This window comes from Marmota flaviventris, unplaced genomic scaffold (assembly GCF_047511675.1).
Source record: "Marmota flaviventris isolate mMarFla1 unplaced genomic scaffold, mMarFla1.hap1 Scaffold_280, whole genome shotgun sequence".
Classification (NCBI taxonomy): domain Eukaryota; kingdom Metazoa; phylum Chordata; class Mammalia; order Rodentia; family Sciuridae; genus Marmota; species Marmota flaviventris.
Genome location: NW_027288161.1, coordinates 52,854 through 74,048, shown reverse-complemented (window position 1 = coordinate 74,048; position 21,195 = coordinate 52,854). Strand labels below are relative to the sequence as shown.

Genomic DNA, 21,195 nt, shown 5'->3' with positions numbered 1-21,195 from the left:
CAGATCAAGGTAAGAGATAGGTCCATTTCAATTTGAATTTCAAAAATCGTGGCATTGTATAATTTTTACCCAACATTTCAGTGATGTGGTGGGACTCTTGTGAAGCCATGAACTCAGTGCGTGAGGCACTGAGCCCTGGGACCGGCAGGGGGCGCCAGAGCCCGCTTTTCTGACCTGTGTATTGCGCGTGCGTATTTCGCTTACGGAAGTCCCCTTGGTCAGACTCAGTCCTCGCCTCACTTGGGCCGCGTCCGCCGGGAAGGAGAGGTTCGCTTCCCTCGTGTCCTTTGCAGATGGCTGAAGGGGGGTTCTTTGCCGCACTTCTCCCGGAAGTTTTTCTGAAATAGGAAGTAGGGAAGTTCTCGTTTGCTGGCGTGTTCTCGTGAGGTTTGTTCTTTACTGTTAAGAGAACACTTTTTAAACATGTTATTAAAAGCGTCCTCTCGTTGAGGCTTTGCCTGGGGTTTTACAAGTTTGGGTTCGTTATTTCGGTGAGTTCCCCAGGCGGGGCCGACGGGGCGACGAGGGAGCGGCGGCGGGGGCGGCGCCCTCTGCCCTCCTGGGTGGCGGGTGGCGGCCCGGCTTCCCGGGGTGGTCCCAAGCGCAAGACTTAGAAAAGAGCGACATTCCTTCAACTGTTACTACGAAATGTGCGACACTCCTTCAACTGTTACTACGAAATGTGCGACACTCCTTCAACTGTTACTACGAAACCGAAACTTAACATTTCACTTTCCTGGCTTAATGAAAGCGAATACATCAAGAATATTTATTTTCGTTGAAGAAAGTCCCAGTTTGACGTATAACAATGAAGTAACAGGTATTTTTTTTTTTTACAAGGATTAGCATCTTAGGTGAAATAGGTTCACCATATTAACTTTTCATATTAAACCACAAAATGAAGAGAGGTTTGGTTGTTTGGTTTTGGTTTTGTTCCTAGACTTTGGTCATTTATAATAAATTCAGAATTAACTAAAGGTCAATTAACCCTGAGTTCTTCTTCTTCTTCTTCTTCTTTTTTTTTTTTTTAAGTATTGCCCATCTTTATTTTTTTTATTTGTTTTAATTAGTTACGCATGACAGTACAATGATCTTGACATATCATATGTTTGAATCAGATGGGATATAATTTCTCATTTTTCTGAGTGTACAGGTTGCAGAATCACATTGGTCATGCAGTCACGAATATACCCACAGCGATAATAATGTCTATTTTATTCTGCTGTCCTTCCATTCCCCTCTTTCCCTCCCCTCCCCTCACTTCTCTCTACACAATCTAATGTGACACACTTCTTTTTTTTTTCCCCTCACATCGTCATACATGTATTCTGTATAACCATGAGAGTCTCCTTCCATCTTCCATGCAATTCCCCTTCTCCTCCCTTTCTCTTCCACCTCTCTTCCTTATCTAGAGGTAATCATCTTCTCATGCTCTTCCTCCCTAACCCTGAGTTCTTAATGCTACTTTTTGTTTGCACTATTTATGTTTTCCTTACTTCAGGGTCCATTTTGCTGGTTTACATTTTCTAGGAAATTACATAATTTCTGTAGGTTTACAGTTTTATTGTACGTTTATTGGAAATGTTCGTCTCTCCTATATTTGTACTTTTATACAAAAATAATTTTCTTTTTCCTACTGGGATTGAACTCACTGGTGCTTTATCCCTGAGCCACATCCCCAGCCTTTTTATGTTTTATTTTGAGAATGGGTCTAGCTAAATTGATGAGGCTGGCTTTGAACTTGCCTCAGCCTCCAGAGTTGCTGGGATTACAGATGTGTGCCAGCAAACCTGGCTTTTATACAGTATTCTTAATCTTATCTATGTTTTTCTTTTCTCTCTTTTCTATTTTTAGTCAACTGTAGTGTTAAAATATGCATATTACACTGTTTCAAATGACATAATTGCTATTTGGCAATTCTTATGATCCACTCATTGATATTGTTTCTTATCAGTTACTGATGTGTGTGTGTGTGTGTGTGTGTGATTACTAACACAATAACAGTATTTTTATCAGTTATCATACTAGTACAATCAGTACCAATAACTGATTTTATTTTTATTTATATATAATGGAATTTCTATTATCAATAAATAAGCTCGTGTATTTATATGTAAATATACAAACTACTACACACACGTGTGTGTATGTGTGTATTACAATGTGTACATATACATATATATTATGTATATATAGTATACACACATACATATACAATATATGCAATATTGGTAGCTAGCTATATCATTTACAGGCATTGTAACCATTAACTATTATAAGCAAGAATTCATCATTTTGAGGAAGGGAATCTAAAGGCTTTCTATACCTGCCATATTTGTGCATTGTCATATCGCTAGTGAGAAGCATTATTAGGTCATTATGATGTTTCTAACTTGTTGATAATATCCCGAGCTAGACCGTGTCCATTTCTTCTTTCATTTGAATAAAGTCAATAAAGCTTCTTCTATTTTATGACAGTGTAGTTAATGTGAACATACTTTGTGATATTATACATTTGCCAACAATGGGCAATGGCTGTTGTAGAAATTTAAAGGTAAAGAAAACTGTGTTATTTCTGGTTTTGATAATTGTATTTCAGGTTTAACATGATTTCCTAGGAGCATTATAAATTTCTTTTGGATTTTATTATACAAATAAGTCACATATCCCTTTTTTATCATTAGCTATATGACTAGCTAAATCAATATTATTCATTCAATTAAAATTAGAAGCATTCTATTGTTTGTGCCTCCAAAATAATAACTCAAAGAGGTAATATTTTCCCCACAGAATAAAACGTCTAAAACCATTCAAAATATCCTTCCATTTTTTTCTCTGATTACTTTCTGTAGAGCGTCATCAAGTAAATTATCAATCTGAGTGCCTTTGGAATGCTTCTGTTTTAGCAAACATTTCAGTGAAACATCATATCATCATGTCATGAATTCTGTTCATATTCTCCTAATCTTTGAATGTTTTTTCCCAGTGGCAAATATTTGCATTACAACAACTAACATGGAAACACAATAAAGAATGTTTTGGAATAAGTGATCCAGTCACAATGAAGCAATTCACCATTGGAGCTTTTTTTAATAAAGCCAGTATTTTGAAAATGTTCAGCCATGAAGTAATGTAGATTATCTGAAGGCTACACCTTTTCCTGGTGAAATGTCACTTACTTTTTAGAATATGAGCCCAGGACACAGCAACACATCAATAAAAAGTAACAATAATATAATGAATAATTATACACCTAAGCCATAAAATAAGTGATACCTGAAATTCTACAAAGATAGGCTATATTCTTTATTTTTCAGTGTGCTCTTTTTTAAAAAAGTACAGCCAGTTATCATTGTCAGTTATTAATAACTAACACTAAACGTACACACATTTGAAAACAAAATGTTTTAATAAATTTTTATTTCAGAACAATGTAAGATTTACACAAAATTTGAAGAGAATAGTATAGAGACTTCCCAGAGCCCCCTCTTATTAACATCTTAAATCAGTGTGGTACATTTGTCACAATTAGTGAACAAATATTAATTATTACCACCTGAAGTTCATATTTTATTTAGATTTACCAATTTCCCTGTTCCAGATTCCCAACCAGGACACCAGCTTACATTTACTAGTGATATGTTTCAGCTCTTCTGGCTATCACAGATTTTTAGGCTTTCATATTTTTGATGATCTTAATAATGTTTATACTGGTCAAGTTGGATAAAGTTCCCCATTTGAGATTTCCTTGATGTTTTCCTCATAATTTAGTTGGGCTTATTGGTTCTGGAAAAGATTAGAGGTAGGGTGCTGTTCTCACACTCGATATCATACATATGTGCTCTATAGATGGTTTTTCCCTGTTAATGTTAACTATGACCACTTGGATAAGGTTGTTTGTCAGGTTTCTCCTCCAGGAATTTGCATTTTGCCCCATCTATGCTTGATGTAGTCTTTAGGAGGAAATCCCTATGCACACCCCACATCTAAGAAGTTGGCAGTTAGCTTCATCTCGATGACTGTCTGCATTATTTGGGGAGAATTCCTCTAAATAGGAGCTTTCTATTTACTCCAACTCGTTCATCCAGTATGGACACCTGGATAGTTATCTTAAGCTTTTGGTTATAATTCAGTACTATGTTATTTATTTCTATTGTTCCTGCTTTAGCCATTGGGGAATCTTGCCAGTAGCTTTCTTTTCTTTGACAAAATCCCATCTTGGTGGGTTTTATTTTGTTGGACACTTTCTTTCTTTCTGGCACTTTAATTTTATCTAGTTCTGTATTTTGATGCCCCAGTTCTAGTGTCATCCATTTCTCTGAGGACCTCTGCCTTCTTTTATTGGAAAATGGTATTAAAAACCTAAATTTGAAACTCCTCTTAGATCCATAGAGAAGTAAGGTTATAAGGACAAACCTCAGCCCCTAAAGTTGAAGACATCCACAGTTAAATAGAGAAAAACACAACTTACTAAGCAGAAATCCACCAACAGAACCTCCATGGTAATCAGTGCTAAGAAACCCAAGCAGTAATTGATGAATTGCTAGAGGCTTAGTTTGGACAAGTATGAGAGAGAAAGTCTCCAGGAGGGAGCTTCACTTTCCATGAGTTTACCTCCCAAAGCTCTACCAGGTTCTTATAAATGAATATTAGTGAAAAATACCCTTGTGCTTCCCACAAAAGAAAAGGACCATTTTAAAATATGCCAGACTGTTCTACTCTTAACAAGATTTGTCCTCAAAAAAAACTTTTTACCATCTTTATTGAGATGTAATTGACAGATGAAAATTGTGTACATAAAGTGTACTATGTAATGATTTGATATACATAGACTTTGTGAAATGATCACTGTAATCAAGCTAGTTAGTACATCTATTACCTTTGTGTAAGGATGAGGTAAGAACACTTAATATATATTCTCTTAGTAAATTTGAGTATACAGTATGGTGTTAACTACAGTCACTATGCTATATATTAAATACCCAGAACTTGTCTTATAACTGGAAGTTTATCTCCTTATGGCCAATATCCCCCCATTTTCCCCATTCAGTCTTTCTAGGACCTCCATCAAAGGGTTGTAATCTAATCCCTATTCATGACTCATTTTCATTATTTTTCCAGGCACTACCTCTAATTATTAGCATCATCTTATAAAGTATTTTACTGTTGGAAAATGCTTTCATGCATAAATTATCATGTTGATATGTTCCTGCTCAAGAAGGTTAGGAGATGACAGTAAATGTCACATGGGCCCAGTGGGTAAGTCTCAACACTGATGTACTTATCCAAATGTCCAGAACAGCACCACACAACACTCCACTCTCCACTCTCATCCATGATCCTTCAGAGCACTTACAGCTACTTAAAGATTTTTTTCCTTGTTTACTTATATCTAGTGTGTCACTCACTAGAATACAGTGTTCCTGATCACAATTTCATGTCTTCCTTACTACTTGAGCTTCAACAGGGAGAACACTGAGTGCTGGAGACTTGGTGACTATTTTTTGAATGAATACATTTGTGGATTAAATTTTTACTAACTGGCAATTCTGTTCTAAGCACTAGGCTAGGGTTTGAGTAGTAAAAACAGGCATTTTGTTTTTCATTTGTTTGTTTTTTGTTTTTCCCAGAATAAAAGCTTGTTTGTTCTGATTAAGCTTATGTTTATTAGATTAATTATGAGAATAAAGTACAAGATACTGTGGAAACATTTCGTATTTCACTGAGCACTCACATTTATTTTCACAAAAGAAATAATAGGAAAAAAATTACACGAATGGCATACTAAAATCACAGTCATTTTTTAAAAATTAAACAACATGGAAGAACTCACCATTATAAATGTAATAAATATGTAAAAAGCCTTCAGTCATAGTTTTAAACTTCATGAACACTAGAGAACTCACATGGAGGAGAAATTCTATATATTTTATGAGTGTGGAGATGCCTTCATTCCTAATGTATCCTTTCAACAATAGAAGTCAACTAAACTAGGGAGAAACCCTGGATCTATGGTCACCATGGACAAGTATTGTGTAAAAATCCAGCCTTGACATCCACAAATAAACTCAGAGGAGGGGCAGCCCTGAAAGAGGAAACTCTGAATCATGAAAAGAGAGCTTCCTGAATGTTATGTGGAAATAATGGGAAATGTGTTGTAATTATCTGCAATCAAAGCATATGTATAGATGAAAATCTAATAAAAATAATTACTTTCTATTAGTATGTGCTAATATTTTTAAAGAATATATCTGGTATTTGTTTCTGGTTCCTGCAGAGTTTCAAATCTTTTGGAATTTCCTGAGTGACAGGAGTATATTTATTGTACTAATGAGGTGAGTGTCATGGCCCTTACGCAGCGCCAGGAAGGGAGCTGCTCACCAAAAAGATCAACCATGTGATTACAGTGTTAATATTTTGAGCCAGCCCAACCTGGGAAGGGAATGGGAAGCAGAAGATTGAGTTAAATTATGTGGCTAATGATTTGATCAAGCATTATATACCTATATAATAAAACCTCTAAACAGTGGGGCTCAAGGGTCCTTCATGATTGCTGAATAATTTCATGTTCAGGAGGGTAACAATCCAGGACTCCACAGGGAGAGGGCTGTGGATCCCTACTTACCTCTCCTTATGTATTTCTTCACTTAGCTGTTATAAAGGTGTATATTTTATAATAAAACTCTAATCATAGTATGGCTCATACTTAAGCTGTATGAGTCTTTTTGGTGAATTATTGAATCTGATAAAATCATGGAAACTTCAAAATTTACAGCCAGTTTATCAAAGTACAAGTGGTTTGGGGTCCCCCAAAATGTGCCTGGCATACGAAGTAAGGGTAATCTTGGAGACTGAGCCTTTAAAAATGTGGAATTCTGGTGCTAACTCTGAGCAGATGGTGTCAGAATTGGATTGCAGTACACCTTTGGTGTAGTTGAAATGAAATAGGGAAATAACATAATTCATACTGGAGGAGGGATTCAATAAAATGAACATGAAAAAAGCCTCTTACGCAAAAAAAAAAAAAAAAATTTCATAGAACACACCAAGATTTATGTTATATAAAATAATTTTATTGAAACAAGTGAAAGAAAGTGTGTAGAAATCACTCATTCCCTAGTCAATGTTATAGTTCTCATAATTGAGAAACACTAATTCTAAGGTCAAAGTAGAAAAACCTTCAACTGAAATTATCATCATCAACTTCAAACCATGATGGGAAAGGAGGGGGAAGTGCTAGGGAGTGATATTACTCAAATAATATTGTGCATGTACAAATGTGTAACAACAAATCCCATCATTATGTAAAACTATAATGCACCAATTTTAAAATGTGGGGGAAAAAACCCAAACCATAAAAAAACATAATCAAGTACAGTTTAACCCACAATTCATCCTAAAATTCAGAATTTCTCCAACTGAACTATTTTTTTCAGAAGGATAAAACAGAATAATGATATGATTTGGGATGTTACATGCAGATTTTGTTATAATAAATAAGTAAATTTATTACCCTTATTAACCTTACATACCTTTCAATAGATTAGTAGAGATTCTCTTTCACATACAGTTGAATTATATCCTGATAAATACATTGTAAACTGAAATTATAAGCTTAAGATGCATTCAATACATCTAATTTAATGCATAGCATAGCTTGATGCAGTAGAGTATTGACTGCTCACCATATCTTGTAGCTAACTGGGACTCAGGGATTACTGTCACTGCCTGGTATCATAAGAGACTATAATATCACAAAACACTAGCCCAGGCAGAGATCAAAATTTAAAGTACAGTAATGTTGAAAAATCATCAGTCAAACCAGTTGGGACAAATCTGTACTTATAAATGCACATGCAGTAAAAGTTAATTGTTAAATACAATATTTGGCCACTTTCTAGTTTGCTACGCAGTTCTAAATATAATTATAGAAATCTAGGACCATCAGAAAATTACTTTGAGTATGAGTCAAAAAATATAAGGCAAAATTTTTGTGTCATAAACATTACATCAATATTAACATGTATATGTACATGGCAAATAATACAAATAATGCAGAATTTATGACAGAAGTAGAATGTTAATATAATTGCCCTTTTACAGTGTCCAACCTGACCATATTTTTACACGTATACTGCCATGAGTCTGTCTCACCTTGGGCAATAAAAAAGGAGAAGTGGGGACAGAAAGGATGCCAGAGGAGACCAGGACCAAGTTGGAGGGGTAAGAAGCAGGCAGAGGGAGACATAAGCATGACTCATGTGGAATGAGTGTCTCAGAGATGTTCTGGGGCAGGGATGATTATGGTAGAGGGAATGGAGGTGGAAGAAGGAAAACAGGAGCAGAAAGAGAAAGAGGAATGAGAGGACAAGGCATTGAATGGGGCTAATTAAGCCTGTAAAGTTTAGTATCTAGAGGATCACAACCAAAACCAGGAAGAAATGCAACGAAGATATAGGTTTGTTGTCCTAAGAAGCTCCTCAAATGCCAAAATTACAACAGACTTAGTTGTAGATCTAATTGGATTTTATTCACAATTTATAAATCAGAGAATCCTCCACTTTACAAAATAAGGTTAGAGCTTCCACTGGAAAATAGCAGAAGAGTGCATTTTGTAAGGTGGAAACGAAGAAATAGAACAATAAATAGACTGTTGGCTAACATCAGGTTAGTTCAGGTTACTTTCATATATGGGTTAAAGCAGAGGAAACTTCCTCATGATTCTAACTCAGGTCAACTGTGTGAAAGTTGTCAGAATCAAAACGGAGTCCCTCAAGACTACCCTAACAAAAAAGGAATAAGTCTTGGAGTTTATGAAGGAAGGGTAATTGTGCATATTTGACTGTCAGACCATAACCTTACAAAAAGGCCACCACAACAAGTACTTATATAACAACTACTTCTGCAAGGAAATCTACCCAGCTGCTCTCTGTTCAACCTCAAATTCCCACGATCCTTGCTATTAATCTTCATATCCAAGGATTATTGTTACAAAATATCTTGTGTAATCATCCTAAATTTGCCTTTAAAAACTTCCTCTTGCCTCAACTTCTTTGAGCATGTTGATAAATTATGAATAACATTCCCATTGCAATGCTATTCTCTTCAAATAAATATCATTTTCCATCGGATAATCTCTCTCTGGTTGTTATTAAGGTTGGCATATCTGGTCTTGTCTGAAGCAAGACCACCTTCAGAGGAAATTGTAGCCTCCTAGAACTGAGTATGGTTCTGACACTGAGCCCTTTGTGTTCTTCATCTCCATGGCTTCCCTTTTCTGCTCTGGCGAGTCCATCTTTTTTTAGTAGAAATTCCCTAGAGACTTTATTTGGGATCTGATTTGGATAAGGCCACCTTAAGAAAGGATGTTGCATCCTTTTGAAGACTAAAAAGATTTTTTTTTCTAGTGAGCCCTTTCTATATAACAATATCCTTCTGATTTGAGTACTCTGGTTTCTACAGAATTTAAGTTGCTTATGAAGATTTCATCTTCTGGTGAGTTCTCTTTGGTTCTGCACACATAGTTATGTATTTTGTTTTATCTGCATCCTAAATTTAAAATTTCTTGTGAATATATTTTGTTTTGTTTCATTTTTATTTGGCTATAAATCTTTAATGATATGGATTTATGACACTTTTTTCTCCCCATTTTGTTTCAAAAATCTTCTCAGACCAAAATTAAACATTCTAAATGGTAGAGATGGGACGACCAATTAAAATTTGCAAGTCTAGCTGCCACCATCTAACAGATTTTCATCTCTGAGAATAGTCTCCATGTGAAGATTGGCTAGTCATAGACAGGAACGATTACCACTAGGAAGGAGACTACCAGGCACATGACAATATCCGTTCGACTAGGGAAACCTTGGTCACAGGTCAGACAAACTAGGATAAAGGCTGTTCACAAAGTGAAAAAAAGAAAAAGGAAAAACAATCCTGTGCCACATACACGTGTCAAACCAAAATACTTTACCCACACTCTTAATATTCCCTGACATGGCTGATTGGATTTTCTTTGCTCTCATGCAATTAATAAGAAACAAATGGTATCCCAAAATTCTAAAGTGCAACAAAAGATGTCCCTATTCATATACTACAACCTGGAATACAGTATAGTCCATTCTCAAGCATGTTCTTACCTCTCCTTCCTCTGTCTTCTTTTTCTCTTTTAATCTCTCTGTGTACCTTTTTTCCCCCTATTTTAAATCTGGCTTTTTTGCTTATATTAAGATAAAGACAAATTGAAATGAAAACAAGATAAAGCCTGATTAAAAGTTTTTCTTTGGGCATTTGAGCCAAATTTCTAAATAAGAAAAAAAAAAGCCTTTTGCTGAGAAAAAGCTTTTTAGTTTGAAACCATCCCATTTATTGATTCTTGATATTAATTCTTGTGCTATAGAAGTCTTATTGAGGAAGATGGGGCTTAATCTCACATGATGGAGATTTGGGCCTACTTTTTCTTCTAATAGATACAGTGTCTCTGGTTTAAGTCCTAGGTTCTTGATCCACTTTGAATTGAATTTTGTGCATGGTGAGAGACAGGGATTCAATTTCATTTTGTTGCATATGGATTTCCAATATGCCCAGCACCATTTGTTGAAGAGGCTCTTTTCTCCAATGCATGTTATTGGTGCATTTGACAAATATAAGATAATTGTAACTATGTGGGTTAGTCTCTGTGTCCTCTATTCTGTACCATTGGTCTACACATCTATTTTGTTGCCAAACCATGCTGTTTTGTTACTAGTGCTCTGTAGTATAGTTTGAGGTCTGGTATAGTGATCCCACCTTCTTCACTCTTCTTGCTAAGTGTTTCTTTAGCTATTCTGGGTCTCTTATTTTTCCAGATGAATTTCATGATTGCTTTTTCTATTTCTATGAGAAATGCCATTGGGATTTTGATTGGAATTGCATTACATCTATATAGTGCTTTAGATAGTATGGTCATTTTGATAATATTAATTCTGCCTATCCAAGAACAATGTAGATCTTTCCATCTTCTAAGGTCTTCTTTAATTTCCTATTTTAGTGTTCTGTAGTTTTCATTGTATAGATTTTATTTTTACTTCTTTCATTAAGTTGATTCCCAAGTATTTTATTTTTATTTTTTTTTTGAGGCTATTGTAAATGAGGTAGTTTTTCCTGTTTCCCTTTCAGAGGATTTTTCACTGATATACAGAAATGCCTTTGATTTGTGGATGTTGATTTTATATCCTGCTACTTTGCTGAATTCATTTACTAGTTCCAGAAGTGTTCTGGTGGAGCTTTTTTGGGTCTTATAGGTATAGAATCATATCGTCAGCAAATGGTGCTAATTTGAGTTCTTCTTTTCCTATGCATATCCCTTTAATTTCTTTCATCTCTCTAATTGCTCTGGCCAGTGTTCAAGAACTATGTTAAATAGAAGTGGTGAAAGAGGGAACCCCTGTCTTGTTCCAGTTTTTAGAGGGAATGCTTTCAATTTTTCTCCATTTAGAATGATGTTGGCCTGAGGCTTAGCATAGATAGCTTTTACAATGTTGAGATATGTTCCTGTTATCCCTAATTTTTCTAGTGTTTTGAACATGAAGGGATGCTGTATTTTGTCAAATGCTTTTTCTACATCTATTGAGATGATCATATGATTCTCATATTTGAGTCTATTGATGTGATGAATTACATTTATTGATTTCTGTGTGTTGAACCAACCTTGCATCCCTGGAAAGAACCCAACTTGATCATGATGTGTTATTTTTTGGATATGTTTTTGTATTCTATTTTCCAGAACTTTATTGAGAATTTTTGCATCTATGTTCATTAGAAATATTTGTCTGAAGTTTTCTTTTTTTGTGATGTGTCTTTGCCTGGTTTTGGAATCAGGGTGATATTGGCCTCATAGAATGAGTTTGGAGGTGCTCCCTCTTTTTCTTTTCTGAAATAAATTGAAGAGTATTGGTATTAGTTCTTTTTTAAGGTCTTATAGAACTCTACTGTGTATTCATCTGGTCCTGGGCTTTTCTTGGCTGGTAGGCTTCTGATGGCCTCTTCTATTTCTTCACTTGAAATTGATCTGTTTAAATTGTGTATATCATCCTGATTCAATTTGGGCAAATTATATGACTCTAGAAATTTGCCAATGCCTTCAATATTGTCTATTTTATTGGAGTACAAGTTTTCAAGATAATTTCTAATTATCTTTTGTATTTCTGTAGTGTCTGTTGCAAAATTTCCTTAAGCTTCTTGTCAGCAAAAGAAACAATCAGTGAGGTGAATAGAGAGCCTACTAATTGGAAACAAATTCTTACCACACACACGTCAGATAGAGCACTAATCTTTAGGATATATAAAGAACTCAAAAATCTTAACACCAAAAAATCAAATAACCCAATAAATAAATAGGCCAAGGACCTGAACAGACACTTCTTAGAAGAGGATATACAATCAATCAACAAATATATGAAAAAAATATTCAACATCTCTAGCAATTATAGAAATGTAAATAAAAACTACTCTAAGATTTCATCTCACTCCAGTCAGAATGGCAGCTATTAAGAACACAAACAACAATAAGTGTTGGCAAGGATGTGGGGAGAAAGGCAAATTCATACATTGCTGGTAGGATGCAGATTGGTGCAGCCAATATGGAAAGCAGTATGGAGATTCCTTGGAAAACTGGGAATGAAACCACCATTTGTTCCAGCTATCCCTCTCCTCGGTCTATACCCAAAGGACTTCAAAACGGCATACTACAGGGACCCAGCCACATCAATGTTTATAGCAACACAATTCACAATATCTTAAACTGTGGAACCAACCTAGATGCCCTTCAGTAGATGAATGGATAAAGAAAGTGTGATATATATACACAGTGGAATATTATTCCACATTAAAAGAGATTGGCATTTTCAGGTAAATGGATGAAGCTGGAGAATATAATGCCAATCCCCCAAAAACCAAATGCCAGATGATTTCTCTGATCCATAATATACTGGGGGAGGGGGAGATTAAATGAAGTCTAGATAGGGCAAAGGGGAAAAGGAGAGAGAGAGAAAGGGAGGGGACATGGGGGGAGAAAGATAGTGGAATGCAATGGTCATCATTACCCTATACATGTAAGAAGACATGAAGGATAAGACTCTACTTTGTGTACAACCAGATATATGAAAAATTGTGCCCTATATGTGTAATATGAATTGTAATACATTCTGTTGTCCTATATAATAAATCAAAAATTAAAAAAAGATGTCAAGACTGCCCAAAGTAACCTACACATTCAATGTAATCTCTTTCAAAATCCCAATGATTATTTTTAGATATACAAAAAGAAAATCCTAACATTCATACAGAATCTTAAAACACCATGAATAGCCAAAACAATCTTGAAAAAGAATAAAACTAAAATAAAATAAAGAAAAGAAAAAAAACCTTTCAAATTAATGGTTTTGCAATTTGGAGCAACTCTATGGTAAACTAGACACCTAAGAATCATCCGTTTCCAATGAAAATTTGTTTGTTGGCCAACAAAAAATTAGGGTGACAAAACAGTTCTGCTTTTTTTTTTTAAACTAACCTTATACCTTCATCAACATCTTGATCCCAGAACAATAACAAGCTAGACTGGGGGTGTATCTCAGTGTTAGTGTTTGCCTAGGATGCATGAAGCCCTAGATTTGATAACTAGTATGACACAACAAACAAGCAAACAAAGGATCTCTATGTCCCACATAAAAATTGTTATGCCAGTCATGTGGAACAGAAATCAAAAATTAAAAAAGAATGCGAATAATTTTTTAAATTATTTCTAAAAATGTTTCCCAAGTGAATTAATTAATCAACCAAACCAGACTGGCAAACAAAAAAAGTTTTTCTAAATTCAAGATCGTTGGAAGGTTTGTTGTTCCAGTCAGTACTAGCTAAATTGTAAATATCTAACAAGTACTCCTAAATATAGTTATGTGGTAACTTTAAGATCAATTAACTAAAATAAAATTTCCAGAACTCAAATAAAGAAATTGATAGGTTCAAAAAACTGCTAGGGAAGATCAAAGAGAACAAGAATTTATTACATGAGAACAAAGAAACTAATGAAATGTATGGGTTTTGTGACTTTTATTTAAAACATTGTTGATTCTTTACATAACATTTTTGTTGACTAGATTTAAGGAAAAAAAACCTTTTCTTTGCGTGATCTATATTTTGCATCAATTTGGTAAGTTATATTTTTATTTTTTTTTTGAGAGAGAAAGAGAGATTTTTTGATATTTATTTTTCAGTTTTCAGTGGACACAACATCTTTATTTTTTTATTTTATGTGGTGCTGAGGATCGAACCCAGCGCCCTGCGCATGCCAGGCAAGCTGGTTACCGCTTGAGCCACATCCCCAGCCCTAAGTTATATTTTTCTAAACAAAGGTGGAAATATTTACTTCTTTTCTTCCCTATTTGATTCTTCCCAAATTCAGAAGCTGTGTTTATTTTTTATAGAAATAAGTCAATTTTTATAAGTTCAATAAGAATCTGTTCTCTTTATAACAAAATATATATGGAAACATTGGAATGTTCAAAACTATACACAGAATGCCTGACTTCAGAGGTTCCTAAACCTATGGGTGAATAAAACTGTCACTTTCTAGTAGACTCAGGAACCTCATGAGGTTAGGTACTTCAGGTGAAATCTAAAACCTTGGTTTGGCATTCTAGACTTGAGAGGTTTCTAAATCTGAGATTAATACATAGTAGGTAAATTTCATGCTGTTTTTATATTATTGAAACCATATCTGATAAAACTAAATTTGTTTAATAAACACATTGGTTTTTCTTTGATTATCTTTGGTGAAAAATGGTATGACTACAGAAAGAAAAATATGTTTCTACAGAAAAATTATAGCACACATGTTTTATATTGTAGCTCTCTTTGGTTTGGGGTTTTTCTTTTCTTTTTTTTTTTTAATCTACCTACAGATTGAACTAGATCCTAAATTCATCTAGTTTTCTCCAATCAAATTTTCTCCCATGAAATTACTAATAGAAATTGCTTTTTTCTAGATCCCTACAAACTGAAGCTGGAAATTTGAATATAAATTTCAAGAGACAAACCTCATGACTGATGTGTGGACTGCATAGAAATTTCACCAAACTTCTCAGTGCCATAACCAGAAATATTCAAACCACACACAGGCTGAGAAAATAATGTCAGAATAAGATTCTATATACTAATGAGACTCTTACCCTATTGATTGTCCCTCATTTATGCCTACCTTTCACTTGGCAGAACAATCATGTAGTTAAGATTTTACAATTAATATCTATTGTGACTAGCTATTGACAGATTCTAATCTAAGAAATCTTTTGGTACACATGGTAACTTTGTCAGAATCCCTAATTTGATCAAATTATACTAATGGTCCCTTTTTTGCAAAATTATTTAAATAATGCAATCATGGAATATCAAGTTGCAGCATTACTCTAGATGGTTTATTGGTTAAATAAGAAAAAATTTCTGTTATTGCTAATACTGTTTCTGAGGTTACTGGACCCAATTGCTTGCAGTAAGAGAACAGGCTCAATTACTGCAAAATGTCTCACCCAGCTCCATTTGGTCATTTGATTATTCAGTTGCTTACTGTTGAGACTAGATTCTTGGTTCAAAATTGTTATGCAAATGAAATTTGTTATGCTCTTGTTGGCTTGCCTTTTTATTTTCCTTTTTCATTTTTATACTTGTTTCCTGCCACTTTTTTGCAGAAATATAATTCCTTAAAAAACAATGTGTACCTGGTGCTTCAAGATGATAGACATTATCTACAGAACAGATACAAATGAACTTAACAATGGACTCCAGGTAAACTTAGTCTGAGAACCACTTCTTCCAAACCACCTTGTAGCTCAAATGTGGCTAAAAGGGTTTACCACTGAATACTAGTCATTAATCATGTCTTCCAATGTGAGATGAGACCATACCAACAACCAGGACAGGTCTATCCTGCCAACAAGGGATAATCAAAATCTAACTACAGGCTGATTTATCAATAGGGTTACAGGAAAAAGATCTTGATTGAAAAGGGAAAATGCAAAAGTTGTCATAATCAAAATGGAATTGCTTGTTCAATCTTAACAAAAAATAAAAATGATAAGTTATGAAGGAACAGTTCTACACATGATTGATCACACTAAATAATAATTGTAATTATTTCTAATCTTGCACCCATTAGGGTTGTTCTTAAAAGATGGTTTTGATGATCTACTTATTATTCAACTTATCATTTTTTTGTATAAAACATTTTAATGACTTTTCAGGACAGTATAGATGTCATTTACCATCACTGGAACAAGTTCTTCACATATACTTTATAACTCTATGCCAGCCTTCTTTGTTTCAGCTAATGCTAATGACACACATTCCCAGATGATGCTACATATGCCAGCAGAGTGTCAGCTTCTCTCAGAGATTTAGTCAGTTGCTCCAAACATTACGCACTCTGCTTCCACTCTTGAAAGAAGTTCATCTTGGTGTTAATTCCAAAATTGGATTTTGATAATTTTTTATACCTTTATTTTATTTATTTTTATATGGAGCTGAGGATTGAACCTAGGGCCTCACATGTGCTAGGCGAGCGCTCTAACACTGAGCCACAACCCAAGCCATGGATTTTAATAATTTTTTGGAACAAATCATCTGAGTTTTCCCATATATAGAAGTCATAATGCAACTAATAGACCTAAGAATAAATTTAAAAGATTTCATAAATACCAAATATTGTAAAGCTATTTCAAGCAACATGTGGTTTCTTCTCCATTTGATTATATACTTTATTAAATTTTAAATTGGACTTTTAATTAGAGAATATAAGATTCAAATCAAGTTTCATTGTCTGTTGTACAGAAAATTGCAAAGACATGCAACTTGACTGCATAATCTAACATGAATTCTCCATTAACAGAATTCATCCTGTATCATTTTTACATTTCAAAAATAAAATATCATTTTACTTTCCATGGAATGATAGAATGTAACTAGTTTATTGAAATTTTATTGGTTCATATTTATTTGGCTCATAAATATTATTTTGTCTCACAAATCCTCTTAAAGAAATGTAAATGTTGAAAAGTTTAAAATTCTATTAGCACAATTTTTTTGCAATCTTTTTCAACTTAAATTTAAATGGAATTTGAGAACTTGTAGATAGAACTTTAACTAGAAACACAAAACCATAGTATTCTACCTTGATTTTGAACAAGTAGGTAAAGAATGCCAAAATAAAAATTAGCTTACCTTAAGTAGTAAATTCAGATTACTACTAAACCAAAACCTTAGTGTACAAAGATTATTAATGACCTTTAAGGTGGAATAGTGCTTGAGTATCAGAAATATTTAAGGGAATTTTTTAGATTCACTGATTTTAATCATTTTCAAAGGAAAATTAACTTTATACCTTAAAGTGAATTTAGATTACATACAGTTATATTACAATCATAAATGCCTACTTTCTAAAGTTTAGACTAATCATGTGATAAAATATTCATTTTGTATCTAGTAGATCCACTTAACTGCTGAAACTTCTAACAATTATTTTTTCAATAAATTTCCAGCAATATTATTGTGAAGATTATTATACTTTATATATTATATTTGTGTTGAAAGAAAATAAGGCTAAAAAATGTGTATAGCTGAATTATTTATGCTATGTTGCTAAGAATTTATATCTTTTGTTTTATACAATAGAAAAAATAAGTATAGAAAATATTCATAGAAACATGGTGAACATAACCAAGATTTTATAAGTACTTTTTCATGTCTAGAAATTGAAATAATTCTTTATAATTTTGTATGGGCACATTTCTGAACATTTGCCAAATATAATATAGCCATCTAGAACAGTGATTTGATTTAGTATATTCTTAAATTCTTCTGCATGTCTAACTGAAAATTTTGGGGAAAATAATTTTTCATTTGTTTAAACTCTTTATTGATTTATTTTGAATTTAATAGAATATACTTAGTTGATAATGTTTAATGTAAGCGTCAGAATATGATATGCTTATTACTCAACTATTAAAGCCATGACGATTTTTTTTCCTGTTTTATTTGTAGAAAAAAAAGTCTCTCAATTTGTCTATTTTTTTAAATTTGTTCTTTTTAGACATACATGACAATAGAGTGTATTTTGGAATATTATACATACATGGAGTATAACTTCCCATTCTTGTGGTGGTACATGATGTTGAGTTACACTGATTGTGTATTCATATATAAACACAGGAAAGTTATGTCCAATTGAAGCTATGAATTTTTCTCAATACTCTGCCTATTTTCAGGCATTCCCTTACTTTTTTTTTAATTAATAGAATTTATTTTCAGAGCAATCTGTAGATCAAAAAGCAAAAAGTACACTTTTCATATATTCTTTTTCCTCTTCTCCCCTCACCTCCCCCCTCCAGTTTGTCTTATCATTAATTTCTAACATTAATGTAAGATACATTGTAATGATACATTTGTTGCAGTTGATTAGCCACATACTGATACATTATATTAACTAAATCCATTAACTCTAGTCCATAAATCAGAGTTCTCTATGTTTTATAGTTCTAGGGTTTTGACAAATTCATAATAACACATATTCATAATCATCATCACAACACATACAAAATAATTTTACTGTCCTACAAATCCTGTGCTCCCAAATAGCTCCTCTTTCCCTCCCAATCCCTCGCAACCACTAATCATTTTATGGTATCTATAATTTTGTCTTTTCCAGAATGTCATCTAGTTGGAATCATATAGTGTGTAGCCTTTTCAGACAGTCTTCCTTCACTTTGCATTATATATTTAAGATTCTTTCCTATCTTTTTATGTTTTGATAGCTCATTTGTTTTTATTGCTGAGTAATAATCTATTCTATGAATATACTAGAGTTTGTCCATTCTCCTATTAAAAAATACCTTGATTGTTTCCAGCTTTTAGAAATTATGAACAACTGCTCTAAGCATTCATGTACATATTTTTCTAGGAATATAACTTTTCAACTCTTTTGAAGTAAATACCAAGGAGCTCATCACTAAATCAGATGGTATTAATATGTTCAGTTTTGTAAAAAACTGCCGAACTGTCTTCTAAAGTGGCTCTTGAAATGAATGAGAGTTCCTATTACTCCACAACCTCACAAGAATTTGGGGTTGTCCGTGTTCTGGATTGTAGCTATTCTGATAGGAATGTAGTGGTATGTATGTGTTTTAATTTGCAATTCTCTGATGAAACATAATGTCATTTAGGCATATAACCCATTTTGAGTGAATTTTTGTGAAAAGTATAAAATCTCAATCTAGATTTTTAGTTGATATCCAGTTGTTCCAGTACCAATTATTTAGCATCTTTTCATATGTTTATTTGCTATCTATACATCTTCTTCAGGGAAGCATCTATTCAGATCTTTAGTCCACTTTTTAATTTAGTTGCTTATTCACTTTTAAGAATTCGTTGTGTGCTGGGATTGTGGCTCAGCGGTAGAACGCTCGCCTAGCACAAGTGGGACCAGGTTCGATCCTCAGCACCACATAAAAATAAAGGCATTGTGTTGTGTCCATCTACACCTAAAAATAAATATTTTTTAAAAATAAAATAAAATAAAATAAATCTGTGTGTATATTGGATAAGAGTCTTTTTAAATCAGATATGCCTTTGCAAATATTTTCTACTAGTCTGTAGCTAGAATTTAATTTTCTATTATTCACATACAAAAAAAAATTGATTTTTTAAATTTACTTTTTAAATACACAACAACAATGGAATGCATTACAATCCTTATTACACATATAGAGCACAATTTTTCGTATCTCTGTATATAAAGTATGTTCATGCCAATTTATGCCATTATACATGTACTCTTTTTTGCATTAAAATTCTTAATACACATATACACCACAATTTTTCATATCTCTGTTTGTATATAAGGTATGTTTTCACCAAATTCAAATCTTCAATGAAAACTACAGAACCCTACAGAGAGAAATCAAAGAAGACCTTAGAAGATGGAAAGATCTACCTTGCTCATGGATAAAAAATTAATTTTAATGATGTCAAATATCATTTTTATTTAATGGATATTGTTTTTCATAAATAAATATTGTTTTTCAACACCTAAATACTCAAAATCAAACTCAAGGTTACCAAATTTTTCTTTTGTTACCTTACAGGATTTTTATAGTTTTGCATTTTACAGTTAGGCATATAATCCATTTTGAGTGAATTTTTGTGAAAAGTATAAAACCTCAGTCTAGATTTTTTAGTTGATATCCAGTTGTTCCAGTACCAATTGTTTAAAACAATATTCTTACTCTGTTAAATTGCCTTTGCTCCTTCGCAAATATCAGTTGACTATATTTGTATCTATTTCTGATTCTCAATTTGATTTCAGTGATCTATTTGTTTATTCTTTTGCTAATACCACAATATTCAATTATTACCTTTATAGTAAGTCTTGAAGTCAGATAGTATCAGTCCTCTGGCTTTACCTTTAATAAATACTTGTTGGCTATTCTGGGTCTTGGCCAGTATCTATATAAACTGAACAATCAATTTGTCAATATCTGCAAAACAATTTCCTGGGATTTTAATTAGTATTATCTTGGATCTATAAATTAAGTTGGGTGAACTAACATATTAACAATATTAAATCTCCCTATTCATAAATATAAAAATCTCTATTCAAATATTTGTAGTTTTTCTCATACACATTTTGTAAATGTTTTGTTAGATTTATTTAGAAGTACTTTTGTTGCATTGTATTCTAAATTTCAAATTCCAATTGTTCATTACTGACATGTAGAAAACAACTGACTTTTATACATTAATCTTCTGTCCTACGTTTTAGCTCTAATCACATAACAATTCCAGAATTACTTTTCTTAATGCTCTGGGATTTTCTAAAAAGACAATTATGTCCTCAATGAAGATATTTGTGTTTTCTGCTGTTGTTCTGGTTCCTTCTCAATCAATAACCTATATTTTATCTTTTATTTTTTCCCCCAGGGATTGAATCCAGGGGTGCTTAACCACTGAGCCACATCCCCAGCCCTTATTTTATTTTTATTTTGAGGCAGGGTCTTGCTAATTTGCTTAGCCCTCACTAAGTTGTTGAGGTTGGCTCAAACTTACAATCCTCCTGCCTCAGCCTCCCAAGCTGCTGGGATTACAGACATGCACCACCATGCCCGGCTAGGG

At 33.4% G+C, this 21,195-nt stretch overlaps 1 long non-coding RNA gene across 1 annotated transcript; it reads left to right on the top strand.

The window, feature by feature from the left end:
• The first annotated feature begins 229 nt into the window (after positions 1 to 229).
• Positions 230 to 20,509, top strand: LOC139704114 (uncharacterized). The gene is made up of 3 exons (XR_011706160.1): positions 230 to 820; positions 15,723 to 15,819; positions 19,927 to 20,509. It is a non-coding gene; the product is annotated as an uncharacterized lncRNA (long non-coding RNA).
• Positions 20,510 to 21,195: the final 686 nt, after the last annotated feature.